This window comes from Rattus norvegicus, chromosome 2, assembly GCF_021556685.1.
Source record: "Rattus norvegicus strain SHRSP/BbbUtx chromosome 2, alternate assembly SHRSP_T2T, whole genome shotgun sequence".
Classification (NCBI taxonomy): Eukaryota; Metazoa; Chordata; class Mammalia; order Rodentia; family Muridae; genus Rattus; species Rattus norvegicus.
In genome coordinates, this window is record NC_141535.1 from 59,272,501 (window position 1) to 59,293,672 (window position 21,172).

General features: G+C 36.8%; 1 protein-coding gene, 1 long non-coding RNA gene and 1 pseudogene across 5 annotated transcripts in view; 1 reads left to right on the forward strand and 2 right to left on the reverse strand.

Moving 5' to 3' along the window:
- The window catches only part of Rpl23-ps4 (ribosomal protein L23,pseudogene 4), a 9,813-nt pseudogene extending 289 nt beyond the window's left edge, over positions 1–9,524 (reverse strand).
- Nipbl (NIPBL, cohesin loading factor) overlaps positions 1–21,172 on the reverse strand; it is a 187,936-nt gene that overhangs the window by 141,388 nt on the left and 25,376 nt on the right.
- On the forward strand, positions 11,150–19,700 carry LOC147996110 (uncharacterized). The gene is made up of 2 exons (XR_015674163.1): positions 11,150–16,067; positions 16,174–19,700. It is a non-coding gene; the product is annotated as an uncharacterized LOC147996110 (long non-coding RNA).

A 21,172-nucleotide genomic window follows, 5' to 3' on the forward strand; every position in this document is an offset into this window, starting at 1 on the left:
TTTTCCCTTAACTTTGGCTATCACCACCATGTCACCCACACCAGCAGCAGAAGTCTGTTCAGCTGCCCTTGATTCCTTTCATAGAGATGATATACAAGTTTGTGGCTCCTGTGTTGTCAGCACAGTTGATTATAGCTCCTACTGAAGACCCAGGGAAATCCGGAATTTCACTCTGGAGGACCCAACATGTCCTCACTTCAACATCTTGAGTGCCCAGAAAGAGTCAGAAAGCCATTCACTTAATTTTTAGCTTGAACTTCTTAGCTTCGGTGATTCTGGCTGCTGTATAAGGAGACTCTCCATTGTCTGCGTGGGTTAAGAACCCGAGTTGTCGGGGTTGGGGATTTAGCTCAGTGGTAGAGCGCTTGCTTGCCTAGGAAGTGCAAGGCCCTGGGTTCGGTCCCCAGCTCCGAAAAAAAAAAAAAAAAAAAAAAAAAAGAACCCGAGTTGTCACTGAATATTTTTAATCTTTTCTTTGTTGGCAGTAGGACTTAAAACTAGCATCAACGCTGCCTCCTGAATTTTAGGTTCCAACCCACCACTGAAGGCAGACTTTGAAAAACCTGCTTTACCTGGGGCGCAAGCACATGCTTCATGGTTTGTAGAACATTACAGCCTTCAAACTTCTTAGCAGGAATGGTCAGTCTGAGTGCTACCACTGTACTGGTCACAGCTGCACTCCCCTGCCAGGCAATGTGCACTCTTTCTAAACTAAGCCAACCATTAGCAGGCACATGTGTCTATCAATAAAGCTGAGCCAGCATGTACCACCATCATTATTAAAAAGGAACTAAGAGTCTTAGTACATACATATTCCAGTTAGGTCATTATGTATTCTATAAACAAAAGGCAAGTATTACTAATGTCTTAGGCATGAAGTACCCCTACTCTATCACATTATTTAAAAAAGAATACTGAAACAAGTTCTAATCCATTCACCTAATAATACAATCTAAGATTTAGCAGGTTTCCCAACTCCGCATATATTTATGCTTTAAAAGTACTATTCATAAACAAGGCTGGAGAGTTGGCTTGGGGTTAAGAAAATTTGAGACTTTTGTAGAGGGCCTGAGCTCCCAATACCCAAATGGTAGCTCATAACCTTCAGCAACTCCAGTTCCACAGAAGCTGACATCTTTTTATCTGAGGACACCAGGCACACATGTGGTACCCTCATACATCATACACATACGCAGGTAAAACATTCATAAATACAAAATAAAACATAAATACACTTTAAAAAAGAAATAGCATAGTAAGAGGAAACGGCTTAATTATTTCACTTTGGGCATAAATACAAAAATGATAACAAAGGAAATTTAGAGTAGAGGAGGTATTTCGAATGATATGAAGAATGGAATATGTAGTTGTTAATGAAAAAAAGAAGGAAAAATAGATTGCCTGAAATGAGTAAGTGTGTAATTACAGAAGGATGATTAATGTTTAAAGCTGGAAAAAAGTCAGGGGAGCCTCTATTACAAGATTTAGAAACAATGCTTTGGAGCCAGTCCATTATCAATTATTTTAAACTTACTTAATTTTTAAGTAGGTTTATTTAAAAAATTTTATTAATTTATTTTTTAAAAACCGCTTTGATTTATTTACCACTATTATTATGGTATTTTTGGTACGTGTATTATGTGCTGGTAGGGCATACACATATCATGGCATGCATGTGGAGGTCAGAGAACAACTGTTGGGAGTTTGTTCTTCTACCTGTAAATGGTTCCAGGTCACCAGGCTAACTCAGAAAACTCACATGCTTAGACACCTTGTTAGCCCCTAAAAATTCATTTTTATAGGACCATGACTCTCAAAGTTTTAGGAATTTCTTTTAGCTAAATTTTCTATGAAATTCTACCATTCAAATATTCAACAAACCAAATTCAATAATTAACATTGGCTTGTACCAAATATGAGACTCTCAAAGATAGGTATGGCAAAGTATAAAATTTTCATCAAGATTCAATTAAAAAACCCACAACAATTAACCTTATACAATGTATACAATGTAACCCTAATACAATTATATTACATTTTTATGCAAGAGAGATTTAAAGTATATAGAAACGATCAACACAGAGAAAACAACTAGAGTTAACCTTTTTAGCTTTTAGCTATTTCTTAAAACTACAAAATGGATCTCCTAGAACTTCTTTTAACAAGTTATTTGGTTCTGCTTATAAATCTTGACTCTTGAGTTTCAAATGCCCACTTCTCAAAGAGAAGATTAATAACACTTGAAATCATGACTAATTCACCAGCATTAAAAATAATGGGTAAATCCTATATCTGAACATTTTCTAAATAAAATCAAACTTCAACTTTAAACCCTGCATTAAATTTTACTTAATGTGGCTTGAGAATCCAAACAGTATTATATTTAATATAACCAACTTTGGCATGAACTCATTAAAGGTCACGGAGAAGCAGTAACTGTAAAGCAACAACAAGTTCTAGGATGCCAGCCCTTGTCTGCTTGCCCCCCTTAGGGTAGTAAGGTCCATGCTCACCTGACTGGGTTGGATAGAAGTTTACTGTGCAATCAGGGATAAGTGTACGGGCAAAAATACACACACCCAGAAACAGGTACAGAGAACTGGTTCAGTATAGTGAGGTGAGAGAAAGGGGTATTTATGCCCCTAGGAGGTGGTCAGGGTCTGTGGGGCAAAGTTTGTGTGGCTGTGTATAATTGGCCAGGACAGGGGTTTTGGAAGCTGCTTCATCTGCATACTCAGAGGCTTTAGGGTAGGGGTTGTGGGGAATGCCTTATAAGATCAAACAAGGAGTGAAGTCTTGCTCATAGACTTTGAGTAAGGATTTTTCATCTTATTTAATCCTTGATCAAAAGAATTTATTATAGGCTAGCCAGAGTTTTACTCTTTATTTCCCTAACTGCTAGTCAGACATCTATTTTGATTTATCAATTCCTGCAATAAACACTTGACATGGCTTATTAAAGGCAACAAACATTGCTTTTAAATACTAGAGTTCTGATGTATTCAAATAGCAGTGAACGGACATGTTGACATAACTAAGTGGGTATAGCTCCTTGCCCACACCGTCTAGTCTCCTCTTCATATGTCACAAGTTTGTTCAGGTCACAAAGGAGTAGGAGTGGGCAAATAAGAAAACTGTCTCATAACTACTGCTGGCAGGCAAAGAAGCACAACACATTTCCAATAGAAAACTGAAAAAAAGTTCAAAGAAATTACAGCTTAAAAAAGAGCACCATTCCCTTCTCCCTGTGCTCAGTTCTCCCTGTGCTCAGTGCTGGGAGATGTCCCACTGGAAAGATGGCACTCGTCCTACAACACATCCACAGATGACAATCCGAGACCAAACCACAGCTGCATGTTTGTAAAAACTGATTTGACCTCCTAATTCCTAGAAATAGAAAAGACATCCATAAGGACAGACACTTAGGTCAAAGTATCAAAACTAAGTCCAAAATAAATTCTCAGATATATGTTCAACTGGATCTTTAGGAATGCTAGGAAATGACTCTACCATAAGGTATGTGCCAGCCCTAACTATCTTTTACTAACTTTAAAAAAAAAAAATCAATTGCATTTTAATTTAATTTTATTTGCTTATATTTGAGCTTATGTGTGCCATAATATATGTCTGTGGATCAGAAAAGTCTTATAAGAGTTGGCTCTCGTTCTACTACGTGGTCTTGGGGATTAAACTCAGATTCTTTGGCTCTGTGTCTCACTGTACCCACCAGGCTCTTTGCTAGCCTGGCAGTTATCTATTTATTTGTTATGTTTTTATGAAATAAAGTATAGTTCGGTCTAACTCATGCTATATGGAGGGTGGGGGAGAGATAAAATAAAATGAATCAGCGACTTAAATAAAAGAGCCAGGGAATGGCCAGTGACTTAAACGTAAGCGCCAGAACAGGAGTAGTAACTCTTCATGGTCTAGGAGTACCAACGCTTTCCTAGATATGGCAACCAAATCACAAGCAACCAAAGGGACAGAATGTGAGAAACTCTTCACAGATGAGGAGTCTTATCCAGGATGGGCAGGGTCAGATAACCAGTACCAGAGAAGGCTGGCAGGTAAAGGCACTTGTGCCCAAGCCTGACGACTCCAGTTCAATCTCTATAATCCACATGAGTGATGGAGAGAGACGACCAGCTTTTGCAAGCTGTTTTCCACATGTGTGCTGTGACAACCACTCCTCTGACACACACACACACACACACACACACACACCACACACACACACACACACACCACACACACACACACACACACACACACACACACACTGACTAAATGTAAAAGTATTTTTTAAAAATAAGTACTGGCAAAACTGTAAGCAAATTAGAATCCAATGAAAACGATGCATGGTGCAACTACACTGGAAGACAGTTTCTCAAAGAGCAGAACATTGCTATTACACAACTAAAAGTCCCACTTTCATATAGGTACCCAGGAAAACTGAGGTGTACACATATACATATATTCATAAATGTGCATGTAAATTTTATATCCATATTATATGTATCATCCAGAAAGCAAAAATGACGTAAATGTTCATTTTTGTCTAAGTAGGGATTCACTCTCTAGTAAAATGTGACATATTCATACTATACAATACTTTTCAGCTATATAAACGAAAGCCATCTTGAGCTGGGGAGATGAGATGGCTTGGTGTTAAGAAAGAGTACTTGCTGAGCAAGCATCAGCATGAGTTCAAATCCCTAGCACTCATGTGAACATCTGGGGACAACTAGCCACAAGTTACATAGTCTGTAACTTAAGTTCTGTTGGGGTAAAAACAGGAGGACTGCTGACTGCCAGACAGCCTAGTTTAAGGTTCAGTGAGAGACGTTGTCTTAAGAGAATAAGTCAGAGTGATAGAGCAGGACTATCAGTATTCTTCTCTGTCGTATACATGCGTGTATAGGCATAGGCACCCATACTCATGTGCACACAGTACACACACACGAACACACAAATAAAACATAAGAAAGGAACGTAGTTCTCACATCTCCTGTAATATGGATGACATAATGGAAAAGCTTCCAAACTATAAGCAACAGAGGTAGACTGGAGGCTGCCAAGGCTTGGGACAAGAGAAATCAGGATGACTGACAGCAGGTGTGAAACTTCTGGAGCGATGGAAACGCTCTGGAGTAGGGTCATGATGGGTGCCCATCTTGTGAATACACTCATCTCCCTTAATCTGTGGTTTCATTTTCCTCAGTTTTGATTACATGTAGTCAACTGCAATCGGACATGATTAAATGGATCATTGTACAAATAATTCATACACTTTAAATGATGTGTTATTATTCTAAGTATAACATTCTAATCTGTGTTCCTGTCCCATGAGGAAGAAGGATCATTCTTTTATCCTATGTATTTATATGGGATATACTACATTCTAAATGATATTAGTTACTTAGAAGCTGTCTTTCTTACCAGATCAAGTGTGAGTTAACTCAGTGTTTCTGTTCAAATCAGCAATATTTTTCTTAACAATGGCCCCCCTAAAACAAAACTTAAAGATATTAGCAATTCAAGTACACAGAAGAGACACAACATTAACGTGTCCTTTAAGAAACAGCTCTTTGACAGCTTTGGTGGCACTTATCTGTAATTCCAGCACTCAGAAGGCAGAGGCAGGCAGATCTCTGTGAGTTCGAGGACAGACTGTTCTACTCAAAACTAACTAACTAACTAACTAACTAACTAACTAACTAACTAACTACAAAATGAGAGATTTTTATCATCATGAGTCAACAGTATGATAGAATATTATTTTGAAAGAGACATTTACATAACTTTTATTACAGTTTGCTATAATTGTTCTGTGTACCTATTAATGGTTTATTGTGCCTCATCTGCAAATTAGGCATTACAATAGGTATGTACACGTAGGAAAAAAACGACATCTATAGAGCTGAGTACTATCTATGATTTTAGACTGAGGTTCTTGAAACAGATCCTTCCTGGGTAAGGAACAACTACTGTATGCTAGAAACCACTGAATCTGTATACTTTACAAGAATGAATTTTACAGTTTGTAAGATATTAGGTATTGTCCAGATAAGCTATATTAGAAACAAACAAACAAGCAAACAAAACACTTGCTAGGAGTTTGATTTAGACAAAACACAAGAACCACAACAGTCCTTGTACACTAATTGTAATTAATCTTACTTTGTATGATTTATTTTAAAAACTGTGACAGGTTGGGGGGATGACTCAGTCCATAAAGTGTATTCTGTGTAAGCATGAGGAGCTGAGTTTAACTCCTATAGTACAAGTAAAACCCAGTTGTGGTAACTGGTACACTGTAGATCAAAAGCGAGATAGAGAGGTACAAAAGGTTGGATCTCAGAGGCTCTGCTGGTTAGCCGGTCTAGCCAAAATGGGTGTGTGTCTAGGTTTAGTGAGAGACACTGATTTGAGACATAGCCTCAAAAAATAAAGTAAAAAGAAAATCAAAGAAGCTATCCAAAGACAACCTCTTGCCTTTACGTGTGCATACGCAGGTGACACCACTGACAACCCAAAAGTGAGAAGCCAACAACTTACGCAACTAGTTAAATAACTAGAAAACAAAAGATCACACAAACCCAAAAAGTCCTAATAGAAGGAAGGACTTGGATAGATGGAAAAACCAGGATGTAAACGTTTTAATTAAAAATTATAAGCCACAAATTTACAAAATGAGTTATCAAATGTAGTGGACACAGCTATCCATTTCTGAGACTACAGAAAGGCGCATATATACGGCATGAGTCAAATCAAACCTCATGTAAGTAGTTATTACTTAGGATACTCAATCTAAGGCATAACAGCTAAGCTGTGTTGCAAAGGAGTATTTACCCAATACTAGAGTAATTTAAGTTCATTTCATTACTTTTGTTTTAAGGCAGGGTCTCAACATGTATTTTCAGTTGGCCTATACCTCATTTTATTGACTAGGATGGCCTTAAACCCTCTGATTCATCTGCCTCTGCCTTGAGTACCAGGATTAAAGACACTGGAGGATTTAATCGATTCTCATCAAATACTTTTCTATCTAATAATCTATTTTTTTTAAAGATTTATTTACACCATTGCTCTTGTGAAACCCACCAGAAGAGGGCATTGCATCCCATTACAGACGTTTGTGAGCCACCATGTGGTTGCTGGGAATTGAACTCAGGTCCTCTGCAAGAGCAGTCAGTGCTCTTGGCCCCTGAGCCATCTCTCTAGCCCTCTAATAATCTATTTAAGTGTCACAAATTAGCACATTTCTGTTTGAAAACATATGCGACAATGTTTTATTTAAAGTATCATTTAGAAAGTTTGCTGACAACTAATCAAAAGGGCAAATATTTGCTAAGGAATTAGTCTAAGTGTGTATACAGCATGCTTCTATGCAGCCAGAGTACTTTTAATTAGTGTATATCTAATAGGTGAAAAACACTTGAGTATTTAGAACATTCTTTTAAAATATATGATAGTCTTAGGAATACATCAGTTCCAATTTTATTCTGTACACACCTGTTTTCATGTTTGTTACATTTTTTTTCACAAGCCCCCTCTACTCCGCAATTGCACCCAAAGTACCTGTTACTTTAACTTCTCCCTCAATTTAATGGCCTAAGAATCAAGCAGTTCTCTTTATTTTTCAAAAGTAAATACATCTTTCCCTTCTGTCACTAGTATCACCTGTATCATGTGGCTTGCAACAGTCCCAGGGAATCTGACTCTCTTCTGGCCTCTGCAGGAGTGCACCCATGTATGGTACATATTCAGACAAGATTTTTTTAAAAATTAGAGTCAGGTTAAAATCAATTATTTCTGATAAATCAGTTTGATTGCTTTATAATTATTTCTATGTTTAAGACTTTTAAAAATCTACTGGCATTTTAATTATAAAGAGAATCCCCTTGTGGTAGTTTGAATAAGAAAGGCCTCTATAGGTTCACAGATTTGAATGCTTAGTCTTCAAGGAGTAGCACTATTTGAGGAAGGATTAGGAGGCGTGACCTATCTGGAGGAAGTGGCCCTGGAGGGATGGGGGATGTGGGTGTGTGTATCAAGGACTCAAAAGCCAGACCCAAATTCACTCATTCATACCCCCCCTCACACCCCCCTATGGATCAGGAGGCACTCTCAGCTACTGCACCTGCCTGCTGCCATGTTCCCCGCCATGATGGTAATGGACTAAGCCTCTGAAACTGTAAGCAAGTCCCCAATTAAATACTTTCTTTTATAAGAGTTGCCTTGGTCACAGTGTCTCTTCACAGCCATAGAACAGTGATTAAAACACCCCTTATACCTCCTCCATTTTTGCCTTATCCAAGTAAGGAGAATCGTGAACTATTTTGTACAGACAGCAAAATCATGGTTTATTAAAGGACAGTTTACTCCAGGTACCACGGAAGTTTCTTGTGTTCAGAGACTCGCTTTCCTGTTCATTCACCTTGCCCCTCTGACTCTGCCTTGCTCTCACCTGTGAGATAATATTTTATCCTATGTTGAAAGAAGGGGGAAGTCCCTGTTTATGAAAATCGCTTTCTTGGACTTGTTTTTAAATGTAAATTGCAACATAGTAATTTATTTTTAATTTGTAGTTGGATGTTACAGACTAAACACCAGAAAGTGTTCCAAACGCTTTTCAAATTAAATTGCCTGAAACTTTTAAAATGTGCCTTTTCTCTCATTATAAAAAGGGAAACTGTATATTAATCTCATTCTATCATCCTTTTCTTTTTGCTGATCATATTGATTATTAATAATTGTCATTCAGTATGAATAAGAAAAAAAGACACCCTTTATGAACTAAGTAACAGTTCTCATTATAATATCTCACTATGTATGATTTAGTAAAAAAGGAAGGGCCAGTTTTGAGATTATGCTAGGTAGACAAATATGCTAAGGATGCCTGAAAGTGTGTTACTATGCTAAGTAAATGGCAATACAGTCAATATACTGGGAAATTAAGCATTATAAAAATATAGTACCCTTATCTTTTTGTAATGTAAACCATACAAGATTGTACAAAGACACACACACACCTACTATAATGTTTTTAACATTATATGAAGACTAGAAGATCTTCCAGGTTGGCCTTCAAAATAATTTTCAAATAACCATTTGTACCCATATTTGGCTAAGCCACTAAATTTTTCAAAATCCATTCCCTCCAAAATGTGTAAAGTGATGCACCCTTTGATAAACTACAGTGTTTATTCAGACAGCCAAAACTGATTGGACTTGTATCTCAAACTCCAATGTCCATGTTTATGAAACTTGGAAATTAAGAAGACTTTAACTGCCTTTATTCTCCATTACTCACTGTGCCTACATATAATCACTGAATGCCTTAATACTGCTACATTCTCAGTGCCTTAACTGAACATTAACTCTTACTGGCCTCCACGACATCCTACTCACTACTAACCAAGATTTAAAGAGTAAAAACTATAATTGGTGACCAAATAATTTCCCAATCCCCTGTTACCTTTAGTGTAAAGTACACTATCCATAGCAATGTATGTGTGCATGTGGCGTATGCAGGGCACTTCATCCATGCATGCACGGGGAGGCCTGAGGTTCCCTTATCACCTTAGTTTTTAAGGCAGGGTTTCTCAAATACCTGGAGCTTGTTGATTCAGCTAAACTGGTTGGTCAGTGAACTTCCAGGTCAGGATCCACCTGTCTCTGCCCTGTCAGTGATGAGGTAATAAACACATTCCACTGCTGCTGGCTTTAAAGTATATGTTGAGAATGTGAACTTAGGTCCTCATGCTAGCACAGCAAGCACTTTACTCGCTGAGTTATCCCTGTGGCTCTAGGTAGACACATTTTCACCATCTGTGTACTGCCCCTTTCTGTGGCTAAATCTTTTTGGCACCACTTTTTTAGGCCTATGCCATCCACAGTTTCCAAAGTCTAGTGTTTGCTCCAGGCTCACAAATCTGACTAAAGCCTATGGTTTACATGGCATCTCTCCTAGAAAGGTTTTTCTGGCTTTGTCCTATCATACTCATATAAATTAATTTTTTAACACTCTTCTCCCCTCGCCCCGCACTCTCTCTGTTCATCTCCATCACAACACTCCAGCACCTACAACATGATCATTTACCCATCTATAAGCTTTATTGTTAGACTGTATGATCTTGGTATGTAGGCAGGCTGAAGGCTGTTATTTCACCATTTCCAATGCCTGCTGTAGGGAGTGGTTCTGATGCTTTGATTGGGAATCTACATGTGAACACAGAAGGTCCTGTTCCCCAATTAGTTCTTGATTGATCAATAAAGATGCTAGCGACCAACGGCTAGGTGGAAGAGGCAGGGCTTCCAGGTTCCCACAGGCAGGCTAGTAGCTGCTGGAGGGAAGAGGATTCCTTGTGCTTGGCAGGGAGAGAGAGCCACCAGCCAGATGAGATCTCAGTGGAGTGGCCATTGGCTACTTTCCAGATTGGGCCTGGGGTAGCAAGAGGGAGACTAGTAGCAACTAAGTTGAGGGCAGATTTAGGGTGCTGAGCAAGGAAAAGGTACCTGGGCAACTAAGCAGAGGGCAGATTTAGAGGTGCTGAGCTGGGAATGAAGGTGTGGACATGTTAGCAGCAGGAGGCTTAGATGTGCCTGGCCATTGAGCTAAGAAGCATATTAAAAATAAGCTAGCATGGTTAGTAGCACAGTAGGCCAGGAGCTTAAAGCAGGGTAGAAGAAACTACTCACTACGCCTATTGTTTCTGAGTTGAAACAGAAGATAAACTCAATGTTTGATGATCAGAAGAATGGAAACTAGATCAAAGCCATGTACATACCACACCAAATATTTTGTATTGCAAAAATTAAGACTAAGTAACATGGCTTGGTAAGATCATCAAGCCTGACAACCTAAATTAAAGACCTGGGACCCACATATTGAAGGAGAGAATGAATTCCTCCAAGTTGATCACATACACATGCTTTAGCGCATGTGTGCCCAAACACATGTGTACGTGTATACATTAAATAAAAATACAATTAGTAATAGGTCTTACCTAGAAAGTGACTTTTGTGTTCACTACATTACAGTTCTGGCTTTCTTTACTATTTTAGGCAGATAAAAGATTGATTATCCCTTTTTAAAAAATCAGAAATGTTCTTTAACAATCAGCACTTCCACTTTTTAATCCAATTTTTTTTTTTTTTACTTTGTCTTGACTAGTCCATAGACTCTATAAACTTAAGACAGTTTATAGAAGAAATGAGTTTGGATTAACAACTGGCCTACATGCTCCTTGGATAGTAACTAGATTAGATCTTACACAAATGTCACTGCATATCTCCAAATAATATGTATACTTTGAAAAACCATGATTTTTACCTCAAAAGTTTAAATATTGAAAACAGCCACAATATTGGGGAGAGAGGATTTAAATGACCTAAAAATAATCTTAATAGAATCAGGGCATTCCACATGAAAAACAAAATTAATTTTCTTTATGAATCACAACATCAAGGAAAATCAATTATGGCAGGGCAAACTGTTAAGAGCCATAAAGATCTTTGGCTTTGTGTTTACAGGATTCTATTCTAATGAATAAAGCCTTGAAAAGGGGGACCATCCCCTCACCTCTGCCTCAACATTTAAAAAGAAAAAAATAGAAGCAAATAAAATATTCAATAGTGGAATGAAACCTTCTGGCTCGTCTACCAACAAATTAACAGGTAGCATCTGAAATACTATTGACAACATAGAAAACTAAGGAAGTCTTTATAATATGTTCGTAAAACAATATGTATTATATTTATTGTGAACATAAAATATAGTTATAATATAACTGTTGGTATTGAATAATCTATTAGGAAAAATAAATTTTTAATCTATAAAATTCCACATTTTTTCAAATAGCATAAGGAACTTTCAAATTTCTTTTAAGATGAAAAACAAAGACCTTGATACATCTTCAACTTTAATATTTTTTTTAGAATTTTAAGCACCAAGCTTATGACAGTCTTATCTAACATACCAAAATTCTACAGACTTTTAAGAAAACCAAGGGGATGGAGAGTTGCTGAACTACTATTCTACTAAAATTATGTAAATATCTTTAAATAAAAACATTAGACTATTTTAAAGTATATAATTACTATAGGCAACATAGCTAAACTTCTAGTCAACATATTAGAGATCCAGGCACTAAAGTTTACCCTAGAATAGCCATAAGCTTATAATTAAGCCATTTTACATTCCAGTTTTGAGACTCCTACATCTGAAGACAGAAGGCAGTACAATGAACATTGACATATACTAGGAACCATGAGTAATCAGATTTAAAAATATAAGAAATACTTCCTCTTTCCCCACCAATACTTTCTAATTCCTAATATGCACAGACAGATCATGTAGATCATTTTAGCCTGAAACCTATCAATTTGTCTTTTAAAAAAGCATATTGGAACAAAAAAAAAAAAATAAAAAGTGGGCTATAGATCTGAAGAGACTCCACAAAAGAATTATGGATTGTTAATAAACACTTTAAAGTATTCTATATCACTGGCCATTAGAGAAATAGAAGTTAACTTACTTTGAGGTTACATCGCACCCCAATCAGAATGGACAGAATCAAGAAATAAATTTGTGAGTAATCAGTATGTAGGAATTGTGACCATGCCATCTTTTCAGTCCTAAGAACATTTTGGGCATATTCCAAAAGCACTCTGAACAGAGGTATAAACCTGCAAGTCCATCTACTGGGGGGCCTGGAACAGGAGGGTCTGTGTTCAAAATCAGCCTAAACTAGTCAGTCAGTCAGTCAGTCAGTCAGTCAGTCAGTCAGTCAGTCAGTCAGTGTGTCTGTTTCTGAGACACACACACACACACACACACACACACACATGCACTCAGAATGAGAAAGAGAGACTAAAACTGGTGGGGTTGGGAGATGGGGGTTGGGGGTCGGGGTAGAATGTCAGAAACTACAGACATGACTCAGCAGTTAAGAACAATTGATCTTTCTGTAGAGGACCTGAGTTTGGGTCCCAGCATCCCAAACTGATGACTCACAACTGCCTATGACTCCAGCTCCTTTCTGGCCTCTGTGAACACTGCAAGCACATGTACAGATCCATACATATCCGCACATAAGTAAAAATAAATCTCTTTTTTTAATGAGAAGAGAAAGATACAGAGAAGTAACAAGAGGATTCCCAAACCCCAAAGAGGAAGCTATTTCAAAACCAAGCTGGGGTGGGGAGGTCAAATGAACTGCACGGAGAACAGCTTGTATCATTATCGGCCTCCATTTTTAGTAAACAGCACTGATTCTCCAACTTTAATCTTTACAGGAAGCCTATAAATGTTCTCCCCGTAACATATGCTTTATTCTTAGTACACATTTATAAATGTTCAATTATCAGGTGTGGGGTGTGAGGCCTGCAATTCTAGCATTTGGGAGATGAGGCAGGATTGTTTCAGGTTTGAGGTTGGCACAGGTTAGATACTGAGTCAGTCAGAAACAACCCTGTCTCAAAACCAACCAAATAGCTGGAAAGATGGCTCAGGGGTTAAGACCAGTGCTGCTCTTATAAAGGACCTGCTTTCAATTCCCAGCATCTATATGGTAGGTCACAGCTGTCTGTAACTTCGGTTCCAAGGGATCCCTCTTCGAGACTCCACTTGTATCAGGCATACATAATGGTGCAAATGCATGCAAGCAAACACAAAACAAATACATAAAATAAAAATCTTTTAAAAACAAACAAAAAAGTAAATCCAATTTTTACTTAGTTACTAGGCCATCTACATGCTAAAGGTTTAAAATACATGATGATAATTATTTTCCTTATATGAGGAAGAGTAATGTCTACTTCACCTATTTGGTAAGGCATTTAATCTAACAGCATGAACTAATGTAAATAAATGGCATTTAATAATGTCAATTATACTGGATTTGAGGAGGTAATGGACAAGTACAATATTCAATAATAAAGCTACTGCTAGGCTCTAGAACAATAACTACACTGTTTAAAAGTATTACTTTGGGGGTTGGGGATTTAGCTCAGCGGTAGAGCACTTGCCTAGCGAGCGCAAGGCCCTGGGTTCGGTCCCCAGCTCCGAAAAAAAGAAAAAAAAAGTATTACTTTGATAATACTCTTTCATAAGTAAAATATCAAAGTACATTCAACATAACTTCAACATTCAGTCACAACAAACTACTGATACACATAAATGACATGAATGTATCCCGAAAGCTTTCTAAGTAAAAGAAACAAGACATGCAAATGTTTTATACACCATATGATTCCATTTACATATTTTAGAAAAGGTCAACACTATAAAAACAAAATCAGACTATTGCTAAGGGCTGGGATGGAGTTAGGAAACTGTTTACAAAGGGACACCAGAATACTTTTCAGAATAATGGTAATACTCTGCCCTTAGCAATGGTAGGTAACAAGATTTAATGTATGTCAAAACAACTGAACCCAAGAGCGACTTTTATGACAAATTATCTCAATAAGTCTAATTTAATTTTTTAATCCATCTGTCAAATCACAACTTCAGTTGAACACCATTTTTATATGTAGTGATATACTTCTCATCAAAACCTAATCTCCCCTAAATATAATAGTTGGAGGTTAGCAAAGAAAACTTTAAAACCATGTTAAGATTAAAACAAATAATGAGATAACTACTTTATTTTAATAAACTCTACTATATCATTCCCAACTATATAGTCCAAAGGACCAGAACCAACAGGGGAAAAATGTTTCTTATACTACATAGTCCCTCAGCTGAAAAAATTCTGTAATTTTTATTTGATTCACTTTTATATGCAAGTTGTATTGTGCATGTAGTGCCAGGAATGCACATAAACAAAAAGGCTCTGATCTCAGAGGCAAGACCTGTAGCCAAGAAAACAGTATTTTGAAACTTACTAAACTAAAACTTGTCATGGCTGGTCATAGATGTAGAACCAGATCTTTAGGAACTATACATGGCAAGAACTCTATTTTAGTAATTTAGTGATTAAAGGGAAAGAGAAAATGAAAAAGAAAAAAGGAAGAAGAGAGCACAGAAGCAAAGACACAGCTCAATGCCAACTAAACAATCCAACAAAGCTTTATCAAGTGCCTGAAACAGGAAGGCTGCACACCATACAGTGAATGGACACAGAGACAGGCACAGGAAGGCTGCACACCATACAGTGAATGGAGAAAGAGACAGGCACAGGAAGACTGCACACCATACAGTGAACGGACACAGAGACAGGCACAGGAAGGTTGCACACCATACAGTGAATGGACACAGAGACAGGCACAGGAAGGTTGCACACCATACAGTGAATGGACACAGAGACAGGCATAGGAAGGCCGCACACCATACAGTGAATGGAGACAGAGACAGGCACAGGAAGGCCGCACACCATACAGTGAATGGACACAGAGACAGGCACAGGAAGGCCGCATACCATACAGTGAATGGACACAGAGACAGGCACAGGAAGGCCGCACACCATACAGTGAATGGACACAGAGACAAATTGTTTTCTCTACAGGTATGCTATAATTGTACCAATGATATCAAATGTAATAAATGATCAAGGAAATGCTCATAAATGCCTTATTTCTCACAAAAAGCACCCACTGACCCAACATTTTGGAAAGCAATACATGTCTAGACAAGTGGGGACATCAGACAAGCATTTCCATGGATAATGTCAATGATTTTCTATCAGCAATAGTCTGAATTTTTCTGTACCTATATTCTACATGCTATGTAAAACTTTCACTCAGGTAGAGAATGAATGTGTTAGCAGAGTTAAGTAAAACACTGATGTCATATATGGATATGTCATAAATATCCACATCCTACATGTCATATGGGATAACCTGAGCGAGGCTGTGGGACACTGCAGCTTTTAGGCTTGCTATATTTCAAAAGGGACAGAACAGAACTGCTAGTAATAATGAGCTATACCTAATGTAACCCACGTCAAATTTCAATTTGGCCATTACCAAGAAAAAACTAAACTCCATATATATCCTATTCCAGATGATCAACTTCTTTAGCTGAAGTTGGCAAAGTACAATACCATCATAAAAGACATGTATGGGCTGGGGATTTAGCTCAGTGGTAGAGCGCTTACCTAGGAAGCGCAAGGCCCTGGGTTCGGTCCCCAGCTCCGAAAAAAAAGAACAAACAAAAAAAAAAAGACATGTAAAAGAATGTTTTAAGTAGCTTCAACTGTGGCTCTTTGGGGACTCTAGGAGTCAGGTAACTGAATGTGGGTGCTGTGACAATTTAGCGATAATAAAAGGTTTCTGTACATGTAACAACCAAGAATGAATTCAAAGCCACACGTAGATGACATCAGAGGTGTCTCCTACAGTGCTCACTGTGCGGCTACACTCCACTTCATTGCAGCCTTGATTCTGAACTTAACACACCTTTCCCACAGCTCCAGAATAATATACTCTATAAATTGCAGTGTTTTGAGTATACATTAAAGTTTTCTGTGGTATAGAAACATAATAGTTTGTCCATGGAAAATAAAAACTTCTAATATTTTCATAGCACACTCCTCAGTTTGTAAGTATTAAGTTTGTCTATCTTTGACTGCAGTCTAACATAATTAGAATGTTAAGATTTTAAACAGTACCATCTAAATTGCTGTTTTGTTAACTAGTCATTGTATGAGTCTTGGCTTGATACTAGGAACAAATTTCCAACAACTGACCCTAAACATATTTCTACCATTCTGTACTACAGATTTATCAAGTGGTGCTCTTAGCACGTATGATTACTGAATCTAAATATTGATCAACTCTAAAAAAGCTGAAGAGGGCTGTGTGTGGTGATATATACTACTCCTTTAATACCAGCACTAAGGAGGCAGAGGCAAGGAGATCTATTTGAGTTTGAGGCTGGTCAAGTTTACATAGAGAATTCTGGGTCAACCAGGGTTACATAGTGAGACCTTGTCTTTAAAACAAAAATATAAACCTGAAGATATTATATTACATCTGCAGCCAAGATTTAATCTTTCCTGTAACAAACAAATGGCAAAAAGCAAGCATATATATCACGTTAGCATGCAAATTTGCTTTAGTCTTTAATGAGTGGGAAAATAGTATGTACGCTAAAGAATTGTTTTAAAATAAATCTCGTTTATAATTTATTTTTAATTATTTATTTTTATTTTATTGCATTTATGTCTGGTACCACATGCTTGACGCGCCCATATAGGCTAAAAGAGGGTATTGGATCTCCTGGGACTAGAGTTACAGATGATGGTTGGATGCTGGGAATCCAATTCGAAGTCTCTAGAGGAGCAGCCAAAGCTCTTTTAGATCTCTCCAGCCCCAATGTTTACAATTTATTATCAGTAAATGCTTGATTTACATACCTATGTACCCCAGGGCCACATAGTAATTTCTTGGGCAAAGAAAGGACCATGAGTTGAAAAGTTTAAGGAGCCCTGCTTTATAATTCTTAGAGTGTTTCCAAGTAGCAGTGCTGGATAACAGCAATATATTTGTTAGGATTAACTTCAAGGGCATTATTAGTTGTGAAAATAACAAATACCATAAATACCAACCATAAAGCTTAAGATTTTAATATAAACCATGCTCTGACTTTTAATACTAATTCAGAAACTGCTAAAGTTTCTAGAACAATATGCATTAAAAAAATACTCCACATATAAACAAGTATGATTTCACCTGTATAAGAGCATAATTTTTTGGACTGAAGAAGACAACAAAACTTAAAAAAAATATCAAAAATGAATCTGCTATTTCAAGTTTTGTCATGGCTTTAGATTTTCTCAGTTAAGTAAAAATAAATAAAAGTTTTAATAAATTAATTTCTGTATGTCCCAGGTGTTTCCTTTCTGACATAAGGCAAATATAAATAAAAGATAACTTTAGCGTTTAATGTATCCAAGTTAAATGATATGTTTGACACAAGTTAGATGGCAAAGCCAATTTACCTACATAATTATTTTTAAAAATTTAGTGCATTCAGGGCAAAATTCTGATGCTCAGTATTTTCATAAAGTAATTAAACAGTACAATAAAGTCACAAAAATAAAATAGCTCTGAGATTTTAAGAGCTATTTTATGCATATATTTTAAATATATGGTTTATATATCATCCTATTTGAATTCATATATACAAATATATATAAAATATAGTAACCAAGTATTATAGAAGACTATAATCTAGTAATAAGTAAGCTATAGCTTATCCAAACCTAACTCCTCTCTTTTGAGGAGGCTGGGGATAGAGCTTAGTGATAAGAGCATACACTGAGTATGATGGGGCCCTGGATCAGATCCCAAACACTATATGCTCAAATTATTTTAAGGTTCTCTTTACAAACTTTAGAAGAAAAAAATACTCTACTTTATAACCAAGCCTACACTTTTCATGAAAAATTCCAGTATAAAATTTCAGGCTGGAGAGATGGCTCAATGATTAAGAGGGCCAGCTGCTCTTCTACAGAACCCATGTTTGATTTCCAGCACCCACATAGCAGCCCACAAAAAGCTGTTTTCAGTTCCAGGGAATCCAAAACCTTCTTCTGTGGGAACCAGGAATGCACATAATACACAGATGCACATGCAGGCAAACACCCATACAGATAAAAAAATTATAAACTCTGAAGAGGCAAGAGAGAAGAATGTAAAGAATAGAGGTATTTTAGAACTAGACCTGAGTTGGAATCCTCTTAACACTCACTGGATTTACTACCCAGAACAAGTTTTTAAATATGATAAGCTTCTGTTTATTTTTATTCTATTCTATTTTATTTTTATTTATTTTATTTTTTAGTTTTATTTTATTCTGTTCTGTTTGCAGACATGGCTTCACTGACTATCTGGGCAGGTGTAAAATCATGGAAATCATGGCACGCAGTAGAGTTGATAAAGTACTGTGGATAAAGTACCAGCCCTGTAATACTTTCTCTACTTTTCACACTTTGCTCTGTGTCCTTGAGCTAGTTACTTAATCATCCTATAAGTTTACAATATGCCAACCTCAAAGAGTAGGTAAAATTAATTGTAAAGACTCCAGTAGTGTTGCTGGCACAAGAAATCTATTCAATACTACTATGTACTACCAGGTGTGCTGGAGCAAACCTATGATCCCAGCACTCAGGGGAAAAACAAGAGGATCCAAGCCAGCCTGGTCTACCTAGCATGTTCTGGACCTGCCAAGAATACACAGTGAGGCCAGGGCTCCTGTCAATCCCCCAACCCACAACCACTCAACAACAAAAACCCAGAACAAAACAACCAAGTATTACCTATCAAAAGGTGTAACACGACTGAAAAGGACTAAAATTTAGTGTTACTTCTATATTTAACTCAAATCCACCTTCTGAAAATAAAAATTCACCATAATGTGTTTATTTTAAATGGACTATTTCAAAGCTGGGTGTGGCGGTGCATGCCTTTATTCCAACACTGGGGAGGCAGAGGCAGGAAGATCAGCTTGGACAACACAGGGAGTCTCAGGCAGGGCTGCACAGTGAGACACTATCTTGAAAAGGAAAATGAAAAAGAAAGTAGGGTAGAGAAAAGAGGGGGGAGGGGAAAAATTGCTATTTCAAATGCTTCGCTGGATCCTGCTGGCCATGGTGATGCACATCTTTAGTCCTAGCAGTCAGAGGCAAAGATCTCTGTGAGTTCCCAGTTAAATAATGAGACCCTGCCTAAAACAAGACAAGACAAAATTCCCCCAAAATTATGTAATGGCAACAGCTCTTGAACAAGTACTCAGTCAAGTGGATATTCTGAAAGGATCAACATATGACAACTACATAATGCTGGTATTAAAAAAGTTAGTCACATTAATTTATACCTTTATCTTTTTTAGTTGTTCATTTGCATTTTAAGAATGAAATAAACTTACAGTTATTTTTTTCCTACTGAAAATAGATACTATGATAACTGCGCGCATGCGTGCATGCGCACACACACACACACACACACACACACACACACACACACACTTAAGAGAAGTAAAAAATGCAGACCACTTAAAATTAAAAAGGTTGCTAAAATTTGATTTCAAAACACCCTTTGTATAGGACATAAATCCTACCTCCCCAGCATGACACACATGACTACTTTGACAATAGAGTTTATGAAGGCTGCGCCAGCGCCAATTGAGAAATCAAAGGAATGCATGAATTTTATACAAAACTAAAGATGCAGAACCTTGAGTTTTTAAAAACAAATGTATGCCAGGCTAATTAATTATTTGTGTACTATATAACTATGATGGATTCTACATATTCCTAGGCTCAGTTTCTTTATCTGTAAACTGTGGATAGCTGCTTCTACTTCATGTACGTCCTAGAATTAAATAATATGGGGGACATACTTAGCACAATTCCCGGCAAATGATAGGCAATCAAAACCTTATAGGGAAAAACCTTAGTTGACAATACTCTTACTATTAAATAACCTTTCTAAAATACCACTTTGGGCTTTAAAAATGATAATCTAGTCTCATAAAACTCAATTCATTAAAATTAACTCCAGATTTCTACAAAAACAAGGCTGTATACAATACAAATATCTAAAATCACTTTTATTAATTAACTTACTAGGGAAAAATATTCTAATCATATGAAATATCCTTTAAAATTAGAACGATGGCTTTAATTGGACAGAAATGGGTTTTTTGAAGTTGCTGTAAAAATTAAGTAGAAACACTAAGATTCCCACTAAAGGAATTAAAAAGCAAACAACTCAGAAAATGTTACATATCATTTACAACAAAAATAGTCACTTAATAGGTACACAGAAAAATAAAATCAGTAGTTTGAACACACGCCAATATATATCAAACTACTAAGCTCTCACCAGAAAAATATAACTATGGGGGGGTGGGGAAGGATGGATAACCTCTCTTTTTAAGATTTAAAAAAAAGGTATAGTATTACTACTAAGAAATACATGGTTTGAAGAGCAAAGTGCAGACATTTCTTAGAGAAACATAATCTGATACAAAGATAAAGTATTAACTATCAGAAAACCCCTTTAACACTCACTCACTCACTCTCTCTCTCTCTCTCTCTCTATATATATATACATATACATGTATACATATATATACACATATATATATATCTCACTTGATCTCTGAGTGTGAAGTTTTCTATTAAAAAAAATCCCAATTATTTCTTTCATATAAACA